This window comes from Octopus bimaculoides, chromosome 19 (genome assembly GCF_046866305.1).
Source record: "Octopus bimaculoides isolate indiv1 chromosome 19, ASM4686630v1, whole genome shotgun sequence".
In the NCBI taxonomy this organism is placed as follows: Eukaryota; Metazoa; Mollusca; class Cephalopoda; order Octopoda; family Octopodidae; genus Octopus; species Octopus bimaculoides.
The window spans coordinates 54618269-54642741 of NC_142946.1; the positions used below are offsets into that span (position 1 = coordinate 54618269).

At 36.3% G+C, this 24473-nt stretch overlaps 1 long non-coding RNA gene across 2 annotated transcripts; it reads left to right on the forward strand.

Moving 5' to 3' along the window:
* Positions 1-717: 717 nt before the first annotated feature.
* On the forward strand, positions 718-24279 carry LOC106875407 (uncharacterized). Of its 2 annotated transcripts, none has more exons than XR_016237456.1 (4): positions 718-4386; positions 8972-9155; positions 17166-17353; positions 23211-24279. It is a non-coding gene; the product is annotated as an uncharacterized LOC106875407 (long non-coding RNA). The 2 variants fall into 2 exon arrangements; XR_016237455.1 differs by having other exon boundaries at positions 722-4386; positions 17169-17353; positions 23211-24277.
* Positions 24280-24473: the final 194 nt, after the last annotated feature.

A 24473-nucleotide genomic window follows, 5' to 3' on the forward strand; every position in this document is an offset into this window, starting at 1 on the left:
TTAAACGCCGTCTCACACTATGACATTATAGCAAAACCTATTTTATATTCGTTCAATGTCTTTCATAGCGTCTCCTACCAACAGCATTTAAACACACATTTTGTTCTACTATATGTTCTTTTATTCTCTTACATATTTCAGTCATTTGACTGCAGCCATGCTGGAGAACCGTCTTGAAAGGTTTTAGTCGGATAAATCAACCCCGGCACTTACTCTCTGTTAGCCTAGTACTTATTCTATCAGTCTCTTTTGCCAAACTGCTAAGTTATGGCAACATAAACACACAACCATTGGTTGTCGAGCGATGGTGGGGTGGGGGCTGGGCAAAATACAAAGACACACAAATATATATACATACACACACACACATATATACACACATGATGGGCTTCTTTCAGTTTCTGTCTACCAATTCCATTCGCAAGGCTTTAGTCAGCCTGAAGCTATAGAAGACACTTGCCCAAGGTGCCACATAGTGGGACCCATGTGGTTGGAATGCAAGCTTCTTACCACACAGCCACATCTGCATCTTCACAGTCAAAAATAAAAGTCTGCATCATAAGATGAAAGATATGACAGAAATTGTTTTTAACAGTGGAACTTGAAGTAGATAAAGCTATAAATGTCAGCATGTAGAAAATTTGGTTAAAAAACTGGTTGGATGGAAAAAGTTCAAGGTGGTCTTCAACTTTTTCTACCCAACTGGTTTTTATCCCAATATTCTATATGCTGTTATTTATAGCTTTATCTACTTCAAGTTCCACCATCAAAAATAATTTATTGAAAAAATGTACTTGGAAAAGTTAAAGGCTTAGGTTGCTGTTACTGAATTGAATTCTAGACATTTTATCTTCCGTATGTACACATAATTACAATCTTGGAACACCTGGATAAACCTCACACAACCAATACTATTAATACAACCACAATTATAACCAGCAACACTGTCATAGGTGGTGATAATGGTAATGGTATTAATGCTGATAATAGTATGAAGGGGATTGTGATATCAGTAATTGTGGAGATGATGTCAGTAGACGAAATAGAATAAGCAGCAGTAGCCATCACAGAGAAAGTAGGGGTTAGAATACTAGTGGTGGTAGTAGTTATAAAAGTGGAGGTGGTAGTGAATTGAACGTGTGTTCTCTACTATGCAGTTAAATAATGAATGACTGAACGCTGGTTTGTGAAAATGATTCAGATAGTCCCACTCTCACCGCCAATCACTGCACCAACACTACCAACACCATCACTACACAACCACACCCAGCTCAATCACTGGTTATACAACTGGCACCGCTGCTACTACTATCTACATATTTCTGGGTTAGGTGCCAGTGTTAGCAGGTAAATGTGTTTATCAAGTCTGGGGAGAGGTGTGGGGGAAACATTTATGTATATAGGGTGTGGTGAATGTATATGTGTTAGGAATAGTATATGATGTTATGTGTATATGTATGTGTATATGTATGTGTATATGTATGTGTATATGTATGTGTATGTGTATGTGGTGGTGTGCATGAACCCAATTCAATTTTTGTGTGTGTGTGAAGAATTTGCATACACTATTTTAAATAAATAAATTATGATGTACAGCTAGACAACATACATACGTACATACACACACACACACACACACACACACACACACACACACACACACACACACACACACACATATATATATACCACAAAATGTCCCAAAACTCGAAGTCATTAATTAAGTATTATTCTAGCCAAAAGAGATTACTCATGAAATCAATCAGGCAATATTAATATATGTAATCATAAACCACAAACACAAAAACTAGTTCAGCCTTACTAGAATGAAGGTGGACTCAGAATAATGAGACCCCAATATATAAAAGATTCACAAACACGTATATCAAACATACATTCTCTTCATCAGCTGTCTAATGAATATCACAATGGTTTCAGCACCTAGGAAGGACCATTCAATCCAGCAGTATCAACAATGTTAAAAACATAAACCCTGCCTGAGAATCAATAGACAAGCAGTAGGAGTGCAATATTAACATAATATACCCATACACGAACAACTGATTATAATAATAACATCACACACATACAAAATAGTATTAACTTATAACTACAAAGCTAGAAATAAAAAAAAAAGCAGTATCTATAAAACAAAGTAAATTCCTCCCACAAATGGCATCCAAAAACTATAGTACACAATAAAACTAGTGAACCAATTGTATTGAACAAAACCTACTGAACCACCGATACATAACATGGTAATTACAACACAACAAACAACAAAACTAGAACTTCAAACACACACATGGTGTTTGATCTAACTTTGATGATTTTTTTATGTCTCTCTTTTTTTTTCTTTTTTTTTTTCAGAAACAGCTTGATGTATTGGTGAAGTCAGCAGCATTGAAATTGTTGAGAAAAAGTTAACTGACATGGAGAACTGGAAGCTTTCCGAATATTAGAAAAGAATTTCCTGTATCACAATGATTTGTGCCAGGCATCAAAATGCCAACATCATGATTGCTGTTCAATGATCTGTGAACACTGTGAGGGCTGTAAGACGTGACATGGACAACTGCAATGGAGACTACAATGCTAACGCCAGCACAAAGGGATACAATTACAGAAGGCATTCTGACTGCACAAACATGCCAGAATTCATCCCCACATTTTTGAACAGAGCCTTGCACTCAATTCAGACAGCTATGTGAAGCTGCTGGAGACTCTGGTCAATATTTGGCTGGAGAGGGTTGCTTATGAAAGGCCATATGTGTGGCAGCAGGAATTGGATCTTTGCTATACATCCGCAAAGAGTCAGTCAGAAATGATTGTTGGATAACTTCTGCAATTTCATTAGCCCTGATTTCTGGCCTCCTAATTCGGTCAATTGTAATACCACTGATTACTATCTGTGGGGTACAATTGAGAAAGACACCAACAGCTTTGCCTGCAACACCCAGGCCAAGCTGATGCCCAAGATCAACGTGTTCAAAGATCACACACAACACAGATAAGTGTCAGTATTTCAAGTACTATACAACATAAATACTTAATTTATGGAAATTATTTCTACTTCTGGAGTAGGATGTGTCCCAATTATCAAACAATAACTGAGGCTAGCTCAATATGAGAAGAGAAGATAATCTCAAATTTCAAGAATTCTCCAATTTTGACATGCCATTAATGAAGAGGACAAGTTTATTGAATAGAGATAAATGGGCAGTTGTGGACACATGCTTGTCTCGACAGATGTCATCAGCATGGCAATTATCCTAACCAACAGCCAATGTATTTGTGTGTGTGTGTGTGTGTGTGCGTGTGCACGCGTGTGTGTGTGTGTGTGTGTGTGCGTGTGCACGCGTGTGTGTGTGTGTGTGTGCACACGTGTGTGTGTGTGTGTGTAATCTTAACTACCATATTAGGAAAGTTTTAATTGTGTGTCATACCCATTTGATAAGATCACACATGATTGAACCGGCTGTAATGTGGTACCTAACATTGGTTCCAAATTTTGCTTATCTGCACTTACAGTTTGGTGTACATCTTCGCACTGTGTCTGAGAGCAGTGTCCATTGACGTCTACAAGTGGATATTTTTCTAAATCGGCCTTTATTGAGCAAACGCCTGAGTCATGGGGACTTGAACCATAGATTTCGTTAGACGTAGCATACCATCCCTGTAAATCATGAAGCTCATCTGCTGGTATTCTCTTCCACCTCAATATTAACCATGCCGAATAGGTTTTGTAAAATTATTGGCCAAACATCTAGAATATCCGATCGATTTTACTTATGATTAGGCCATTATATATAGACACAAACATCATCTTAAATGTAGCAGTGATCTGGTTAGGTATAGACAATAGGTTTGAATTCACATCATAAAGGGATTACCGCAAAGCATTTTGTTTGATGCTCTGCCGATTATAACCCCCCACACACACTGCTTTTCTAATATTACTAAAACTGAGATAACGAGTGTGTCTGTGGTCTCTAGAAATAGAAACTAAATCTTTATCAAATCATAAAAAAGAAGGAAACCTTGGGTATTGAAAATCTTGATGTACTATGTCTGACAAAAAATTATGGAATATTCACTATTCACAAAGCAACAACAAAATGTTTAATAATGTCTGTTGTTTCACTTCAAATATATTCCTTTGAAGACTGGATCTTCGCATTTGCTTGTGACTAACATTTCAGAGTATAACGTCTGTTAACTTCACTTCAATTTTTCCCCACTGTCCAAATCCAAAGACATTGCAATTGAGAGGTGTCAACCGACTCAATTCACCTTGCTTACATTGATGTCTATAAATAAATCCCGTCTCCTAAAAGAAAAAGAAAAAAAAGATGGAGAAAGAACGACAACAAATGAGAATAAAATGTAAGAAAAACTGGCTTTTTTCACACAAAAAGGTCACTTGCTTTCCTTCCGTTTTTATCATCCTATTTCAGTTGAATGACTCATTATAATCTCTCTTTCTAATCTCTATCTCTCCGTCTTACTTTCTACTTATCAGTCTTTCTCTTTTTAGCTTCTCTCTCTAATTCAATCTGTCCCTCATTAGTCTAACATACATAGTTCTCTTTCTGCTTCCCTTTGTCTTACTTCACATCTCTAGCCCTCACTCTATTTTCTCTGTCTTTTTCTTACTCTCTCTTTCTCCCTCAACATCTCTTTTTTCTTTCTCCCTATCAATTCAATGTTTATCATATTTCTCTCCTCTCTTTCTTACCATTCCTCCTTACTTCCATGTCTGTCTATTACATATTTTTTCTCTTCCTTTCAATACTAACCAACATTTCAACGTTAGTCTCTCTCTCTCTCACTTCCTCTTTGGCACTTCCATCTTTTTCTACCTCCATTCATTTTCTGTTTCCCTTCATTTTCTTACGTACTATTTCTTCCATCTCCCTCACAGACTGTATATTATTTCTTCTCTCTCTTTGCTCTTCCACTCTCTGTCTTACCACCTCTCACACACTTCTCTGTCTCTACTCATTTCTCTTTCACCTACTTTTTTCCTTCATCTTTTCTCTCTCATTTAATTCACTTTAATATCTCGTTCTTTTTCATCGGTTGTATTCACTTCCTCGTCTTTAACTTTATGTCATCCATTTACCCGTCCCTCTAACTTCTTCCTTCATTAAGTCTATCATTTAATAACAATATGTACCAGTTTTTGTTTAAATTCCTATTCACTCAGTTTTTCAGTCTCTCACACATATTTACTTACCTCTCACTCCCTCTCTCATCCATACATTCAATTACCACTCACTCCCTTTCATATACAAGGGAGTGCTTCTCTATCAACTGTACTAGCGGTCTCTCCTCCCTTACCCCCCACGGCCTCTGCAACTCTTTCATTATTTATACACTGTCGTTTCCAGCACGTTTACTTACTGGTCTCTCTCTCTCTCTCTCCCTCCCTCCCTCTCTCTTCCAATATTAAAACACTCTTCACCAACCTCCTACTCTTCCAAACGTCAGCCGACATTATTAAAGTGAGTCATAAGCACTTTATAGTCGTTTGTATCGTCTGCTGAGACGGCCATCTCCTCCCTTCCATTGCTGCTGTTGCTGCTTTGAGAATGCTGCATCTTTTCTTTTACTGCTTTGAGAATGCTGCATCTTTTCTTTTACTGCAGAAGCAGCTGTTGAAGTTGTGGTTGTTGTTGCTGCTGTACTTTCTGCAGCTGGAGCAGCCGTTATTGCTACTATTCTGAGTGACTGCTCCTATGGTAGTCGTTATTGTCTAACTGCTGCTGCAGTTGCTACCATTGTTACTGTCTACGTCTGGTAATGCTGCTGTCATTGCTGCTGCTCGTCTGAGATTATCTTATCGGGCTGTTTTTACAATTTAGTTTCTTCCTTTGCCACTCATTCTCATTCACTCATTTGTCATTTTATCTGTTTTTCACCTCTGCCGATTCCATGAATCACTTACGCACTCTAATCACAACCTCGATCCTTTTCTTTTTCTTTTTCTTTTTTTGATCACTTTCTAACACTCTCCTTCTAAATCTTTTCTTATCTATTGATCTCTGTATTTATTTTCTGACCTTCGTATACTTTGTTACTCATCCCTCCAGTCTATGACCATGCCCGAGTCTCTCTATCTTTCCTATACCTCGTTATCCATCACATCCATCCCTACGTCACCCCACCATCACTTCCGGTTGACCTAAGTAGAGACTGTCTTCCAATATGGAACAATAATGGAAGGTGTTAGAGACTGAATGAAATCAGAACATAACTCACTCACTCCATAGTCAATATTTATTTTACATCTTCGACTTCCCCTCCCCTTTCTCCCAATATTTCGTGTTGACACATTAACATTTTTTTAGGGCTCAGCTTGCAATCATTTGACCTAAGTTGTCTGGTCGCTTCAGGACAAAAACACACAGTCCAATGAAAATAGTCTTAAGCCAGTATTTAGCAACACTCCAGGGTGTTCATTAAAAAAAATCTATAAAATGTCTTTTTCAGAATGTTAGAGAAAAATGAATGCTTCCAACACTTTTCAGGCTTGCCCAGATCTGGTTGGAATGCTTGCAACAGAGTGAACTCTACCTTGAAGAGACTGAAGAACTAGGTGGAGATGTCGTCTCATGTCAGTCCTGATTTCTTGGATCTATAATCAAAGGCATTCCAACCATGACATTGTCATCTTTTTCCTGAAATAGTGCACCCAGGGCCATATTATCTCATGTCTTCTTTTGTAAATGGTGAGTGTGATTTGAAGGAGATTTAGCTCTGAAGCCTAGCCAGTCAGGTTTTTTCTTGGCTCATCAGGTGTTGTTCTTCTTTAACCTCAGATTAGCTCTGATCAAGTGGATCTATGATTAAAGCACTCTAAAGCCATATTGATTTCAACTTATTTTCAGTCAATCTATTCAGAACTACAGTATTCAATGTTTCTTTTCTTTTTTTTTTTTTTAAGAGATGGCAAAGAATTTGACTGCTCTCTCCAGCTATGTCGAGCCCCATCCCTGCCCACCTCATCATCAGATTTCTTACCACTGCTTTTGAAGCAGAGTTGATGGTGTTAAAATGGGTGACATTAAGCATTAGTGTCACCATGAATTAATTTATGATAATTTTTATATGAAAACCATGTTAAATCCTGGTTAATACTAGATTCCCCCCCCCCCTTTTTTAACACTATTAAGTTGATGAACAACTCTTGGTGATTTGACAAATACTATGTGTATGTCATGTGGAGGTGCGTAGCTTAGTAATTATGGTGTTGCACTCATTGTAAGATTGTGGTTTTGGTTCCTGGACTGGGTGACAATTGTGTTCTCAAGCAAAGCACTTCATTTCATGTTGCTCCAGTCCACTCAGCTGGCAAAAATGAGTAATCCTGCAACGGACCAGCATCCCGTCCAGGTGGGGAATATGTTCACCATGAAACCAGAAAACTGGCCCTTATGAGTCAGCATGATTCTAGAGGATAACTTTACTATGTCATGGATTTTGGGTGAAGTAAAACAAAAGGACTTTTCTCTTTTTTATTGTTTTCTCAGGAGGGAGGAGCAGTCCCCATGAGCCTTTACAGGGTACCTGAGACTGGTGGAACTAAAGGAGGAAGGTATCTTCAAACCAGAGACAATTGGCATGTCAAAGCATTAAACTAGCTACAATAAACAGTGAAAAACATGAAAACATTCGTGAGCAAATTAAATATTTAAAAGCTACAACCAAACCAACAGGAGTTGCTAGAAATAACAGTCAAAACATTTATTATTTTAAAAAATTCAAGAATGAAAGTTTGCAATACACTCTAGGATTTTATAAAATAAATTATCTTTCTCATATCTCCTACACATAGGAAAGGTTTAATGCTGTGGCCATTGTTCTAGAATTGAATTCCTTCTGTTATGAAAATAAACAATTATAGAACACGTAGTGGTTACACTCCTTGTGCACATGCACAGCATCTTTGATTGTTATGGAAACAAAGTTCTTTGCCACAGTGATGTGTAAAATCACTTCTCATTGGCTAAAATACTCAAATTTTGCAAATTTTAAAGGCTAATAACTTTTTGATTATGGATTTACAGGAGGAAGTATATATCTACCAAGGAGTAAGTAACTGACAGACTATCTATTTAAATAAGTGTGATACTTGCAGACGAGTGATTTGTTTGGCCAAAAAGAAGAAAAGGGCAGGTGCAGTATTGTGTATTCAGTAAAATGATTGCCTGGCAAGTAATAGATATGACACACACACATAATGAGTTCTCATCTACCAACTGCACTCACAAGGCTTTGTTTGGCCTGAGGCTACAGTAGAAGACAGCTACCCAAGGTGCCATTTAGTGGGACTGAACCCAAGATCCTAAGGTTGAGAAGCAAGTTTCTTAACCACACTCTTATTCCGGTATATATAACACACACACACACATATGCCTACTATTTTGTAACTCTGTATCTACTTATGTCCAACCAACCAACCAAACTATTTGTGCATCTCTTTTTGTTCCTTCCCTACCTCTCAAACATGCTTTCTTGCTCTTTTCCTCTCTCTCTCAATATCATTCCTTGCTACTTCTTCAACATCCCCAACACTTACTTCCTCCTCTGACTCTTTCTGTCTTTCTCTTCTATATCAAAAAATTTTGGAAATGTTTCTAAATTTTGATAAACCGCCCGAGTTCCAGTTGTTATCTCCGAGAGTATGGAGATTACAAAGCAAAGATAAGAGTACCAATTCACCATAGTTGGAATGTCTTAATCTTATCTATGTTGCCAATCCTTGATTTGCTAACATTAGTGCATATTTTAAGCACACCATAGTTCTTCATAGGATCAGGAACAGATAGGGTTGTTGCTGTTTACAATCAGGTTTTCCTTAAAGGTAAACTGTATTAAGTGCAGGATAAAGTATTTAGCAATATTTAGTTTATGTTTCTCAACATTCTGTGTTCAAATCCTACACTTTCTCTTTTATCTTTCCAAGCTTTAGTAAAATAAACAACAGAATAAACAAGCAAACAATGAAGAAAACAATCAACAAGTGACCAGCATTAGAAAGAACAACAATGATGATGAGGCTGATGATGATGACAATGATTTCTTTAATTGGTCACAAGTGCTCAAGATATTGCGGAGAATATAAACAGACAAAATACAACACATTAAAGGTGAGGTTTATATTGAGCAAAAGCAATCAACAACAATTAAAGCTATAAAGAAAGATCTTCTGTTTCAAAATCCAGAGGTGGTTGCTTTTTTCCAATCATAATTTAAATATTTGAACTTGACCAGACTATATCTCTCCTATCAAGATCATAATTCCTTGTGTTTTTCATAAATAAGGTAACTTGAAAGTATAGTAGACTAGATTTAGTATTAAGTAATAGATAAAATATAATTACAAATTTAGAAATTTAGGAAATGACCTTAACAAATGAAAAGAAAGGAAATAATAGAATTATAGCAGACTTCACAAAAGCAAATTTTAAAGGTTTAGGAGATAGATTTGTACACAGAAGAATACAGAAATCTGTTCTGATTTTTGATAAACAAAATTTTATTCTTTTTGTTCACAAAAAACAAATACTGTCATCACTATGAATAACAAAATGCTATTGATTTTGGTATAATTGTAATAGTAGTCAAAAAGTCAGCTGCTGGCTGTTGTGGTGCTGTAGCTGATTTTTAATTGTGGTTGTTGTCAGCTCTGGTCACCATCTGCCATCTCATCTCTGTTGTGTCTCAATGCTCTCTCATGTAGTGAAGGTATGCTGAATTTATACTGATGCTTAGGCTCAGAAAGAAGTGTTCCATGCAAAGTCATGATTGGTCAGATTTTGTTGATCATGTGGGTATCATTCTAGTCAATCGCAACATTGGGTGATTGATGATTATATTCCTGCTACAGATTTAGGAGTGAGGTGTAGGGTGATATTATGGTATCATCACAGCAGGGCCTGAACAAGTGAATTCAGTTCCATAGAGAATTAGGGTTATTTTAGAATCACCAGGAAAGAAATATGTTAGATTTTGAGCCTTCCAGTTATATAGATTTAGATAATGAATGCAAAATTTTTCAGAAATCCTTCAAATTATTCCAAATGATTCACACTCAAAGAAGATAATTCAAACCTGAAAATAATAATCCAAAAAAGATGAAAGGTAGAATCAAACGTATTAAAAGTATTAAGAAAAGTATTTATAGAAGATTAAAAAGATGGGAGAAGGATTTGAGGTAGCAATAATTAAGTTTAAGTAGAGATTAAAAAAATAAAATAGCAGATCTCAAAATAAATTACAAAGTAAAATTTGCAGAGAAATCAAAAGTAAAAATGAAAAGCATTGAATATTTAAGTATTTTACTTACTTTAATTCAAAGTTTGCAATGCTATGAATTTATAGAATGGATTTTATAAATTTTCCCAACATAGTAATAAATACTGTATTCAACATGGACAAAATATAGAAAAGCATAAGTGTTGATATCAGGTCAAGTTAAGTATGAGATCATCCGAGAGTATATTGAGGTAATGTATTCATACTGATGCTCCTGACTTTTGTCTGTCATTTGTCTCTGAAGTTTGTGACTGGTGTTGTTTGGTGCTTCATCATATCATCTTTTAACTTTTATCATTTATTTGCTTCAGTCACTTTGACTGCAGTCATGCTGGGGCACCACCTTGAAGGGCTTCAGTTGTACAAATCGACCCCAGGACTTATTTTTTAAGCCCACTTCTTATTCTATTGGTCTCTTTAGCCAAACCACTAAGTTACAGGGATGAAAACACATCAACACCAGTTGTCAAGCAGTGGTGGGTGACACTTTTAAGGATTTCTGAACACAGACACAAAGACACAGACATATACATACATATATACACACACACATACAACAGGCTTCTTTCAGTTTCTGTCTACTACATCCACTCATAGAGCTTTGGTCATCCCAAGGCTATAGTAGAAGACACTTGCCCAAGTAGGCAGCAGTTGAACACCATGTGGTCGGGAAGCAATCATCTTACCACACAGCTACAGCTTATAATTTTTTTCAAATCTTCACACACACACACACACACACACACACACACACACACACAAAGATCTATCATGGATGATATCTTGTATATCCAAATTTTAAAATTTTACACTAGCACTGGCCATGAAAATATCCTCAGCATATCTGTGAACCTTAGTCCTGCCAAGTATATGAATACAAAGTGAAACATATAATCCATTTCATGCTGACTGGAACTCTCTTCTATGAAGACAAGGTTCTTATCAAAACTCTTGTGCTCAGCATTCTAAAGTCCTGTTATGGTAACCCTGTCACAAAGGGAATTTTGGGTGATAAAACCTTCCATAAGATATCTCAGTATATTACTGGAAAGGCCTGAAGAAAGATGTACAAAAATATGTGAAAGCATGTTGGAAGTGTTTCATCAGTAATTCCAATGTCAGCAAAGAAGTTTTGTCACTCAACCCCAATACTTGTACATTCCAAGATCTAGAGTCTGGTTGGGATCAACTTTATCTGACATTCTTTAAGAAACTACAAGTGATAGCAAGTATATTGTTACCATAACAGACAATTTCACCAAATGGGATGAAACCACAGCTACCCAAAACAAGAGCATGAAGTCAGTAACACAGTTTCTTTATTCTGTTGTATGTCAACTGGGCTACACGGACAGCCTGATTAGTGGCCAGGGTCTTCAGTTTGTAAAGATTGAGATGCTTATGGACCTTTTCCAGACAGAACACTGGATAACTGTGGCATACTAACTATAATTAAACAGTTAAAGGGTGCATGACAACAGAGCACTTAAGGCTGTGCTAAGAAAGCTTGTCAACAACTAAGCCGATGATTGGAATCAACCCAGACATTTTGTTTGTACATGTATCTATGTTTCAATGAAGCATGAATAAAGATCAATACAATAAGTACCAAATTGAAATAGTGGGGATAATATAATTGACTAAAAATGTTTTCAAGCAATAACCACATCATGGCCACAGTTCAGCAAATGAAACCAGTGCAAGAGTATGTGTGTGTGTGTGTGTGTGTTTTTGTCTTTCAATTTCATGCAAATTAGTCAACCTGAGGCTATGATAAAATGTATTTCCACAACATACCACAGAGTGAGTGAACCCCTCTGGGTTCCCATGGTTGTGAAGCAACTTTTAACTGATACAGCTATGTATACGACACCCATTGTAGGAATGTCAATGTCTAGAAATGTCAGCAAGATCTTCTGGAATTTTAATATTTCCTTGTATATACATTTCATCAGCAACCTCATACTAATATAATTTCCTGTATTGACATTACACGACATCACATTAGTGACATGGTGGTGGTGGTGGTGGTAGGATGTCTGAATTAGAATTTATATATTTCTGCTAATTAACATGATACAAACATGGAGTTTCTGTGTGGTTCCTCAACCTGCTAAAAATAGTCAAATCTCACTCAAATTTACATTCTACCTTCTTTAAATAAGGAAGGATACATTTAGTGATCTACATTTCTGCTACTCTACTGTTTTAGGCCTGAAATACAAGGTGAGATTCACAATTTGCTGAAGTAAATGAGCTTCAAATGAAGCCGAATGTCACCATCTGTGCAAAACCAGCAGCAACATTCTGACCAGCGATATGCTGTAACCAGTTCATAAATTGCTTGACAACATATATATATATATATATATATATATATATATATATATATATAAAGTCACTGAACTAGCCTAAATAAACTACAGTGCTCAAGTTCATATTATCATGACCCGGCATTGAATGATGAATGCATACACAAACACACAAGACACATTTATGGTCGATGCATGCAAGACTGTAGTATGATTAAGAATATCTCTTCACAATCATGTGATTCTGAGGTCGTTCATACTACACAATACTTCAGACAATTGTTTTCTTCAATAGTTTCAAGTTGACCAATATCATATGAGTGGAATTCAGTGGACAGAGTCTGTATATAAGCTCATCATGTGTGTGTGTATAGAGGTATATATATATATATATATATATATATATATATATATGGTCTTCCTCGGTCACGAGTGGACGGCCATCATATATATATATATATATATATATATATATATATATATATATATATATATATATATATATATATATATATATACACACATGCATACATTTGCACATATATGTGTGTGTGTGTGTGTTCATTATTTATTAATATTGATGAATCCTGGCACACTGCTAACTGCAACGAATGATTTGTGAGACGAATTCAGCTGAACGAAACAGCAGCAGTTTGTCACGAATCATTAATATTAATAAATAAATATCTATTCTTGGTATTTTATTACATTTTGAGTCCTCATAGTTGCTACTTGTTTTGTTATTAACGCTTTGGATATGTACATACATATACATGTTTATGTATGTGTATACATGTACCTGTGAGTCTCTCAGTTTATGCTTGCATTAGTCTAAAAGAACAATGTTGTTTATGATGAGTATGTGAATGTCACGGAACTTAACAGTTGAACGAATAGGAACTACTAAAATAAATAACAGCTTGAAAAAATGACTATGACTAAAATCTTGAAGGCAATGCTCCAGCACGGTCGCTTTCTTTTATATCCTTCTATTGGATATGTAATATAACGAAGCAGGGAGGAAAGAAAGTATTTACACAACATACTACTATTACTATTACAAGAAACTCAACGCTCTCAGCCACGGCTCACAGTGAACTGCTTACCAACCTGAACTGCCAATCGCTCACAGTTCATTCACCTTTTAGTCACTTGAGGACTGGTTGAAATCCTTCCACAAAACTTTCCAAAGACTGAAACCAGTTGAAATAAAATGAAAGACTATTTGTCCAATCTATGTATGTATATATACATAGATACATAGATACACACACACACACATGCCACTACCTATGCAGCACCATGTAAAAGCACCCAGCAGACTCTGTAAAGTGGTTGGCATTTGGAAGGGTATCCAGCCATAGAAACCGCGCGAAATCAGACTGGAGCCTGGTGCAGCTCGCCAGCTCTGGTCAAAACTTTCAATCCATGCTAGCATGGACAACAAACGTTAAATGATGATGTGGTGATGATAATGTGTGTATGTATATATATATATATCTTTTAAATTTGTTTATGGGAAACGTTCTGAATATGCAGATAAACCTCCTGTTCTATTATGCCGGCCTCAGTCTAATGATGCTGACTGGTGAACCAGTTTTTCGGGATTGCATCGAGCTGTACTGATATAATGTAGGATAAATATAATAATAATAATAGCAATAATCCTTGGATGGAATTTATAAACTGAAGTCTTGAATAATGTACAAAATTCTGTTTGGTTTCATTTTCAGAAATTTAATGAATGTGAGGGAAATCAGTTTGAACAATTATTGGAACCATTTTTTTTTTTTGTGAGTTAATAATTTTGTGATAATGAATGTTATGTAAATAAGATAAAAGAATATCTTATCTCTTATATAATCAATTTTTCTCCTGATTAGGGTGGTGTGTGACTTTTGCACTACCCTATATATGAGGGGCTTCTTTCAGTTTATATACAAGCACCCACTTTGGCTTGATGTGATCACACTTGATCACAGCTGGTTCTTAACCTCCACTCAAGTCGTGTAGTTTAAAAACAGTAGTTAGCAGTCACATTGTTCATTGCTTGTCGCTATATTTTCCTAAATTGACCTCTGTAAATGACGAAATTGATGAGGAAGTAAAGCCTTGCTAAATTATCTGCTTTATCAAGGTGACACTGATAATTTAAAGCTGTTGCACATGTCTATACAGTGACTCACAGACAGACAGACAGATAGACAGACAGACAGACAGACACACACACACTCACTCACACATATGCATGCATATGTATATATTAGTGCACATTCATAAATGCATATGCACATTATATATATATGTATGTATATATGTGTGTGTGTATATATATGTATTTGTATGAATAAATTATATATATATATATATATATCAGTGTATATACATATGTATGTGTATATATATATATATATATATATATATATATATATATTTATACACACACGCGCATCCAAATCCTATTACAAAACAACAAATGTAATGAAACATTATAAAGTTATTTAAATGCAAACAATTCAAAGCTTTAGCGATCATCTGCCATGTTACGTCATTAAGATAACACCAATGACAAGAACAATAGCTTTCACTTTCAGTGGACTTTTCTTTCTCTAATCATACTTCATCTTAATTACTTATTAACCCACTAATCTGATATGAGGTATTACATTCAGATTAACTAGCTAATACATTCATAGATTTGTTTTGTGTCACCAAATGTTGATTAAATGAATTAAAAAGTAAATGTGTGTCATATTTGGAGTCACAACAACCTTTGCCTGCTCTTCATCAACTACTCCATATTGTGAAACATTTGAAACACATTGAACCATTTTCATTGTCTTTCTTTTCAAGGTTAAATCTGTTCAACTGCAGATGTTCTAGATGTCATTCATTATGGAATTTATGAATCCAAATCCATTTAATGCTTCTCGACTGTTAGAAGAATTAAAAATGAAATTCTCTTACTCCAATTTTCATAAGTTTCACTGTCCTTTTCCTATGAATCATCACACAAATTTTTGATTTTTTTAGAAAATAAATTACCCTCGTGCTAATTAGCAAAACTATAATGAGTCTGATACATGGTCCATATGCACTACAACCTTCCACTTTAATCATCATATTAGATCTATGAAAGAAATAAGGTCTGAGCTTTTACCAAAGTAGCTTCTTGACCACTTCACTTAATTTCCTCTCTAATGTCACATATTCTTCCCAGTGAATATGTCAGTGGCAATGTGGCTAATTTCGATCTACTGCATTAATCCTTTTAAAAGCATCATGTTTAATATTGTGTGTAATCCTTTTATAGTTCTTATTTGTACTGCTTTCTTTTAGTTCCAGTTTATGGCTTCTTTCCAGACATCTTAAATTGTTAGTAAATCTAACAGCTGTGGTGATCAATAATTATCCACAACATATGTGTAGTGAAAAAATAGTATCATGAAGGAACTGTTTTGTGAGAGCACAAGCTTGTCTCATTCTTGTGGATGTGAAGATGAAAATGAAAAGATGAAAGGGTGAAGGAGTGAGGTGGGAGGAACTACTGTATTAAAGTTAGTTGAATGGTTACCAGTGTTATGGACATTTTGCCTCTTGCATTTATAATTTGAATCATAAATACTGCATACAGCACTCACACACACACACATTCATGCACATACACACAAAGACAACACTGTGTTGGTATACAACATATGTAGCTATAGACATTGCTATCAGGCTGATACTATTATAGTTTTTAGTAAGTTGGTAGTAGTAGTAGTAGTAGTAGTAGTGGTGGTGTTGGTTGTATTTGTTTTGGTATTAGTGACTGAAGGGTGTTGTTGGTGGAAATCCTTCATCCCTTAAACGGTGGGATTTGAACTGAGAGTGCAGAGTGCTGCAAACAACATTGCAAGATATTGTCTGGAACTTTTGCCTGCAGTTCTGCCCTCGATCTTCATTTTAGGGAAAATGATAACCACCATAATTCATGAGATTAAAAGAAAGAAAGAGGTTTTGTGTTATTTTCAATAGCCCATATTTGAGTGTACGTGTGAATGTGAATGTGAATGTGTGTGTGTGAGAGAGAGAGAGAGAGAGAATCATCACCCTCAGGATTTGACTAGTACATTTTTTCAACTCTGCCTGAGAAGATGAAAGATAGAGTTAATCTTGGTGTGTTTTGGGGTGCAAAAAGCCAGAACAAATACCATAAGGTACCCAATGTTTTGCCAATTCTTCCAACTATGCTAATATATACATACATATACACGCATGAATGCACATAGACACAGACGAATATTCCACCCACCCTCCTCATCATCCATCTTCATACCATGTTCTGCATATAACATCTTGTGGTTCTAAAAATTGACAAACATTACTCATGGTCTGGATATGGATAGAGAAGCCACAGGGAGCATGTATGGAAAAAACTAATACCTACTAATAAATTATTATTATTATTATTAACATTATTATTACTATTATCATCATCATCATTATTTTTATTTATTTATTTATACCTTTTTTATTATCTCTCAGCAGCTGTTCAAGAAGGAAAACAACAATTTACTGTTATTTCAAAGAGACCACTACAGTTTCTTGGTGCCTGGGTAACTTGTGTTTCTAAGATGCCAGCACTTGGCAAAGTTGTCAATCAACCTGTAGAGTGTACAGTTAAGTGCATTTCAAGAATTTGGAAAAGTTTAATAATTGAGTTGATGACTAAGGTGAGTTGGTTTGCTGAGATTAATTAGGAAGGAATAAATAAACATCTGTTTTATTTTAAATATCAAGATCATGACATCCATCCATCTGTCTGTCTGCCTGTTTATGTAGTTATCAATCTGTGCCTTCTACTCTCTCTTTCTCTGTGTATGTGTGTGTGCACGCGCACATGTGTGTGTTCTGTAGAACGAAAATATGAACAGGCAAACAATTGGTATTGATTTAGATTATGTTTTTTTTTTCATATTTAAACACAATTGTTGAGTTACAATAAATTAGATATGATAAAAAGGAATTATGTTTAAATACGTAAATGCTATAATCTAAACCAATATCAGTTTTTGCCTGTTCATATTTTCATTCTGCTGTACATGTACCTGCTCACTGCTTTGACTCCAAAAATATGAAATTGCAAGGGGAACTATATTTTGCATGAAGCCTAAGACTAAGATGTATATGGATCTGAAGAGTAGAGTAATCTTTCCAGAAGTTGTGGCAGTAGCAATGCTTTGACCTGATAAGTTTCTGCCATCCCTGAGTGCAAAAGCAATCATCATTGCTGAACTGATAGACATGACATTTCTCATCAACTGAAGAAAGACAAATACCAAGATTTGGTTGATGAGGCTCTTGCTAAAGGATGGGAGTCAGCCTCCGTCCTTACTAAAGTTGTCTGCTGCTGTTTCTCAGTTAGATCTTTGTGCTACTTTCTGCAGATTGGTTTGGAATTCAAACAACTGCAGAAAGTCACCAAAGAGATAGACATGGCAGCTGAAGTCTGTTCAAGGTAGCTGTGGTCAACAAAAGCTGACCATAACCAACCAGTCACAAGAGATGGAACAAGTACAGTAACTACATATGGCCAAGCACCTTAACTGCCCAGTTCTTTGAAAGGGGAACAAAGAATTGATGGAGTTTGCAGACCTGGCAGAATTGTTAGCATGCCAGACAAAATGATTAGTAGCAGTTCTTACAGCTATATGTTCTGTGTTTAATGCCACTGAAGTTGACTTTGTCTTTTATTATTTCGGAGTTGATAAAGTACCAGTTGAGCACTGGATTGATGTAATCGAATAACCCCTGCATTTTTATTCTGAGCCAGAATTAGAATGCTTAGTGGTATTGCTGATCTCTAACAGTGGAGGGAACCTGTGGAAGAGGGAGACCCAGGAAGACATGGGATGAGGTGGTGACGCATGATCTTTGGATGTTGAGTCTCACGGAAGTGATGACAAGTGCTCGAGACTTTTGGCGATTTGAGAAGATTCGTCAAACCAAGTGAAATTGTAGTCGTGGACAGCCAATGACATGTAAAAGGCACCCACTACACTCTTGGAGTGGTTGGTGTTATGAAGGGCATCCAACTGCAGAAACTAAGCCAAATCCGACTGGACTCTGGTACAGCTCTCCAGCATACTAGTTCCAGTTCAAACTGTGTAACCCATGCTAGCATGGAAAATGGATGTTAAATAATGATGATTTACATTTTAGATTCAAATTCCACTGAAGTCAACTTTACCTTTCATTCTTTTGGGATCGATAAAATAATTACCAGTCAAATACTTGCATTGATATAATCAACTTCCCCTCTCTTCAAAAAACTACTGGTCTTGTGCCAAAATTTGAAACCATTATCATTCTTCTTATTATTATGAGATACTTTGTTATATTTAGTTTCATCCGTCCAAGTTCTGAGTTCAAATCCCAGATCTAAAATACCGGGTTTCATTTATTCGACGTTATCCACACCTCCGCTAAATTTCTGGCTTTTAGGGTGTACATTGTCTTATTTTGGAAAATATTTTCAATTTCATGTTTTGTTTTTGTTGCTCTTGGAGCAAAAGAAAAAAGAAAAAGACATTGCTATCTTTATTTTCATACTTAGCATCATCATAATCGTCATCTTCACCACACGCACACACACACACTCCTACTCCTCCCACCGCTAACATTTATCGTAATCTTCGTCGACGTCGTCATCAACACCCCTTCTACCACCACCACCACCAATAACGACATCAACCAAGAAGCTTCGTAATTGTCATCGTCGTCATCCATTTACTCAAGTCGCTTTCATGTTGTGTCTTATTTTGTTTTACATTTAACTTGCCAGAGAAGTGGTGACGTCTGTGTGATTTAGGTGTTGCAGAGACCTTAACACACTTAATGATGACAGCTGAGGGTGATGTGGGTGAAGGACTTGCTTTGGTGCATCACCGCATCGTCACTCATTCGTTCAGCTGCAGGCATCAATTTGCCAGGTGGCGTGTCATTGCTGTGCTGGTTTGTATCATCCCGACTTACGCATACAGTCGGCTGGACACTTGGCCGCACACTAATTTTATTCTGAGTATATGTGTATATGTTTCGGCGTTTTCTTATTCAGCCTCAGTATGTATATGTGTATTTGTTTGTATGTGTGCTTTTCTCGTGTGTGTGTGTGTGTGTGTTTATAATTGTATTATGTGTGTACGTATATATTTTTGCTTCTGCCTCTGTGTATGTGCGCGTTCGTGTGGGATGAAACGGGGAGAGATAGAATGTAGAACACAGTGACATTGTTAATACAAACAGAACATTACATCTAACTCATTGTTGTCACCTTACATAAGACGAGATTAGGAAAACACACATATATATACTTCTCACTTGCGCATACATATACACCTCATTCTCTTTCTCCTTTACGTGCGCGCGCGCGTGTATATATGTGTAATATATATATATATATATATATATATATATATATATCTATATATATATATATATATATCTATATATATATCCCTCGCTAACACAACATACGCACGCATCCTTTTGTTCTTTGTCTTTTCATTCACCCACCCCGACACACGCACATGCAAACACACACAAACATATGCATTACCCAGTCCCTTTTTGTTTCACTTTCTCTCTTGAATGTATGCAGATTTACCCCAAACACTGCACCCTCTTTCTGTCTTTCACCCACCCCTGTCTGTGTTTGTGTCTCTCCTTTTATCTCTCACAGATATTTCTAGATATACACACACCAACAACACATTAACAAGCGAATGCACCGACACCAGACTGAGTACGCATGCACATGTTCATATGTATGTGTGTTCGCATTATAAAACATGATGTGGAACAGATACACACAGTATATGTATGTGTTTTGTGCACACGCACACATCGATGTTCAAATTTTATCTTTCAAATTTATTAGTCAGCAGACAAATTATTAGTGACAGTTAATTTGTCTAATAAACTAAATAGCCACAACGAAAGGTTAGAAGGTTGACTGACGCAACTTCAAATTAAACTCTTTAAATAGCTGCACCTTAAATTTTAGCTGAAATACCAGTTTGACGCAGTTGTTTAGCCCTGATCCACGGCGTGCCAGCAATGACCACCCTGTCTTTTTTCATTTGGGTATATTAAGTCTAGAACTATACTGTCTCATCTAATGTGTCCTTTCATCATATTACTGTATGTTAACCTAGGTCCACTCTCAGCCGTGACCACCCTCTTTGCATCTTGGACTACGTTATCTAATACGATCTTTATTGGTATTGCCGTTTAACCCTAGGTTAGTCTTAACCCAGTAGACGTTCCAGTTGTAACCCCCCCCCCCTGTCTTATTCAGAAATACTGCATTGGGTTCAACGTTATTGGAAATATACTTGACTTTTTTAAGACAGTGCAGCAGATTTGGCTGCTATTTTTGACAAATCAATTGGCGATCTAGTGCAGTGGTTCTCAAGCGGGGTCCATATAAGACTTTGGTGGGGACCCACGCTAGCAAATTAGTAAATTAGGAATCAACAGTAGTATTTTAAGGGCCCACAGGAAAAAGATTTTGCTTTAGATGTATTTACTGCAAGAAACAGCCAGGTTTCTTTCTCTAAAGTTTGACATAGTTTTAACATGCTTCTGGCAACTGAAACTTGCTCTCTGAGAGACTTCTATTACAAACCTATACAAGTGAACGTGTGAAAAACAAAACTGGATTTTTGAAATCACTAGCTTTTAAACATTGAATGGCCATGGGGGTCCACAAGAATAAAATAGTTATCAAAAGGGTCTATAGGTAAAAAAATGGTTGAAAACCACTGATTCTAGTGGTTTTCCTCTTAGATTGTAGTTATTTTTTTATCCCTAGGTCAAAGACATTCCAACCATCTTTTTCTTATAAGGAGTTTCTATATATAAAAATAATTCAGAGACATACCCTTGTTATCTCAAGGATTATATTGTTGATGATGGTGGTGGAGGTGATGGTGGTGATAATGGTAATGGGAACGATGAGGATAACAATGGTGATGATGGTGATGGGTACTGACAATGGGTGGTGATATTGAGAATATGATGATGGTGGAGGTAGTGCTACTGCCCTTGATGATGATGATGATGAAGATTCACTGCACTGTATAAGATGCCATCTACGTGTGATAATATTTTCCAGATAACTTACAAGACAGCCTAAACAGAAAGCATAGAAAAGTTGTAGAAATGAATTTGCTAATGTTTAGTCACAAATTAACACCAATTGAAAGTCTATATCAATTGGTATCCTGCCTATGATCATCCTGTTTTTCTCTTGGCCATTACATTATATTGTCCAATGTGTTTCTTTTTAAGGTGCTAGGGTGTAATTTGAGTACCTTCCTTGGGAATTTTCTTTTCTATTGATTCTCAAAAGTTGAAAGACAAATTTGACCACAACAACATTAGAACTAAAAATGCAGAGAATTACAACAAAATCTGTGTGGTAGTTTATATGATTTACTGCTTTGAGCCCAATCCACCAAACTGTGATTTACCAGTTCTGTGGTCAAATCGTCTGCAATTGATGAGAGCATGAACTTCCATTGCCGCTATCACTTCACCAACCACTACATCTTCACTAAATATGGGTGATGCTCAACTAAAACCCTCACTGCTGATTCAAAAGTTGGGCTTCACTATCATGGAGGATCTCTCCAAGTAAAAGTACATTCTTAGTATAGTGAGAACAGCATCCTAAAGACTGGCCCTTCTCTTTAGGGTGAGAAGTTATTTCACTCTCCAACAGCTGCTGACATTCTACACGGCTCAAGTGAGGCCGGGATTGTTGGTGTTACACACACAGACATCCTGGACTGCATCAACAGAAGAGCCACTCAGCCAATCAATATTCAGTTACTAATAGGCATACTCGAGCCTCAAGACCACATGCATGCGGTCTCCTCTCTGACTTTCTATCACTACTATAATGGCACCTATTCTTTGGAGCTGGTTAGTATCATATCACCACTACTCAGGCATCCCTGACTCACTTGTCTTTGCACCTCTTGCTGCATCTAATCATCACACCCTACACAAACCCTTTTTCCCCAATTATTCATTGCCAAAACATTGATCTCCTTGAACCCTCTCTTGACTCATGTCTATCTGCAGGTGTCAGCCTACAACAGTTTGAATTGAACATTAATGGTATCAAACTAACTGGTCTTGAAGGGCCTACAAAGTCTTAAGCAATGTGCCTTCTTCCAGTTTTAATAAAGGACATCAAGGAAAGGATATATATCACTAATTTTTTAATACTACTGGATTTACGGTATTCGTCCTAATTTTGGGACTGCCATGTTGGCTTGGCGATAACTATGAATTTATAGTTGTTTTTGTTCTTTAATAAATAAAAATGTGTTGCCATTGTGCATATTTTTCTGTTGCCCTTGATTTAAGTAAAAAGGATTGCCTATATTTCATTTTTGTATTTGCTTTGCAAAGTTCTTTATGGCAAATCAGGTATTGAAATTCTATCTTGGAAACGCATGCACTAGTTCTATTTTGCTTCTTTTCCATAATAACAGTCAATTAATTTTATGGTTACAGGATGGGATTTGAACTCAGAATGCATAGAGCCAGAACAGAAACAAGCTATCCGATGCTATAACAGTTCTTTCAACCCACAACTCTGAACTAGTACTTATTTTATTGATCTCTAAAGTATGAAAGGTAAAGTTGTGTGTGTATGTATTTTCATACTTACATGCATATTTAAAAGCTCCTAAAGATATACTTCTATGTATGTATGGGTAAGTTTTTTTTTGTTTTACCTCAGTTCCTTGTATTGAAAGATATATTTGAGGTGTGGTAGCAATGTGTGAGTAATAACTTTTGAAGGCTCAATTGCTTTCTGTGAGGTCCCCTGACCTTGTTAACCTTATATTGAAGTTCACTGTTGTTGAATACTAATGCCTAGCTTTACTTGACCTGTCTATTCATTTATGACCTCTGTGGAATCTTTAAATCATGGGCTGTTTGGTCTCACTTACCCATCTATATAATTACTTTGGCTGAAAATTCATTTATATTATTTGCTTTTTCACTTTATTTTACTTTCTTTTCTCATTTCTTTGTGCTTTTAGTTTACATTAAAGATTGTCAATTCCCTAAATTTCTATCTGGTAGTTTACCTTATTTGATATGAAGCAATTTAATCTTTAACCTTTATTTATCCCCACTTAAATCTAGATGTTCTGTTAGAACAAACTATACTGTGGTAGTTACCATGAGAGAACCTCTCATATTGGCTTTCAGTGCTAAATGCACTCTTGTTTATGTTGCCTCCCATGTTCAGACTACCAGATCCTGTGATTTTCACCTTTCTTGGTCTTAGTAATGATAGATGCTCAACAGCTAGAAGTAGCAGTGATTCGTCTCCCCGCCAATAATATGTGGAATAACGGTGCCAGAACAGGTCCTGGTATCATGATTAACCAGTGACCTTGTTTCTTTGATCCTTGATTCAAGAATCTTCATGTATGTGTATATATAGGTGCAGGAGTGGCTGTGTGGTTAGTAGCTTGCTTACCAACTCAGTCGAGTTCCAAAGATAATCTGGAACTCGACTGAGGAAAAAAACTCCAAATGACCCATCCTTGTTTTCTTTGTATCGTCTGCCTGGATGTTTTGTTGTCCCCTTTTTGTATTTTATATATATATATATATATATATATATATATATACTATAGTCTCTGGCCCACCAAAGCCTTGTAAGTGGATTTCATACACGGAAACTGAAAGAAGGCTGTTATATATTTGTGTGTCTGTGCTTGTACCCCCATCGTCACCTGACAACCGATGTTGATGTAA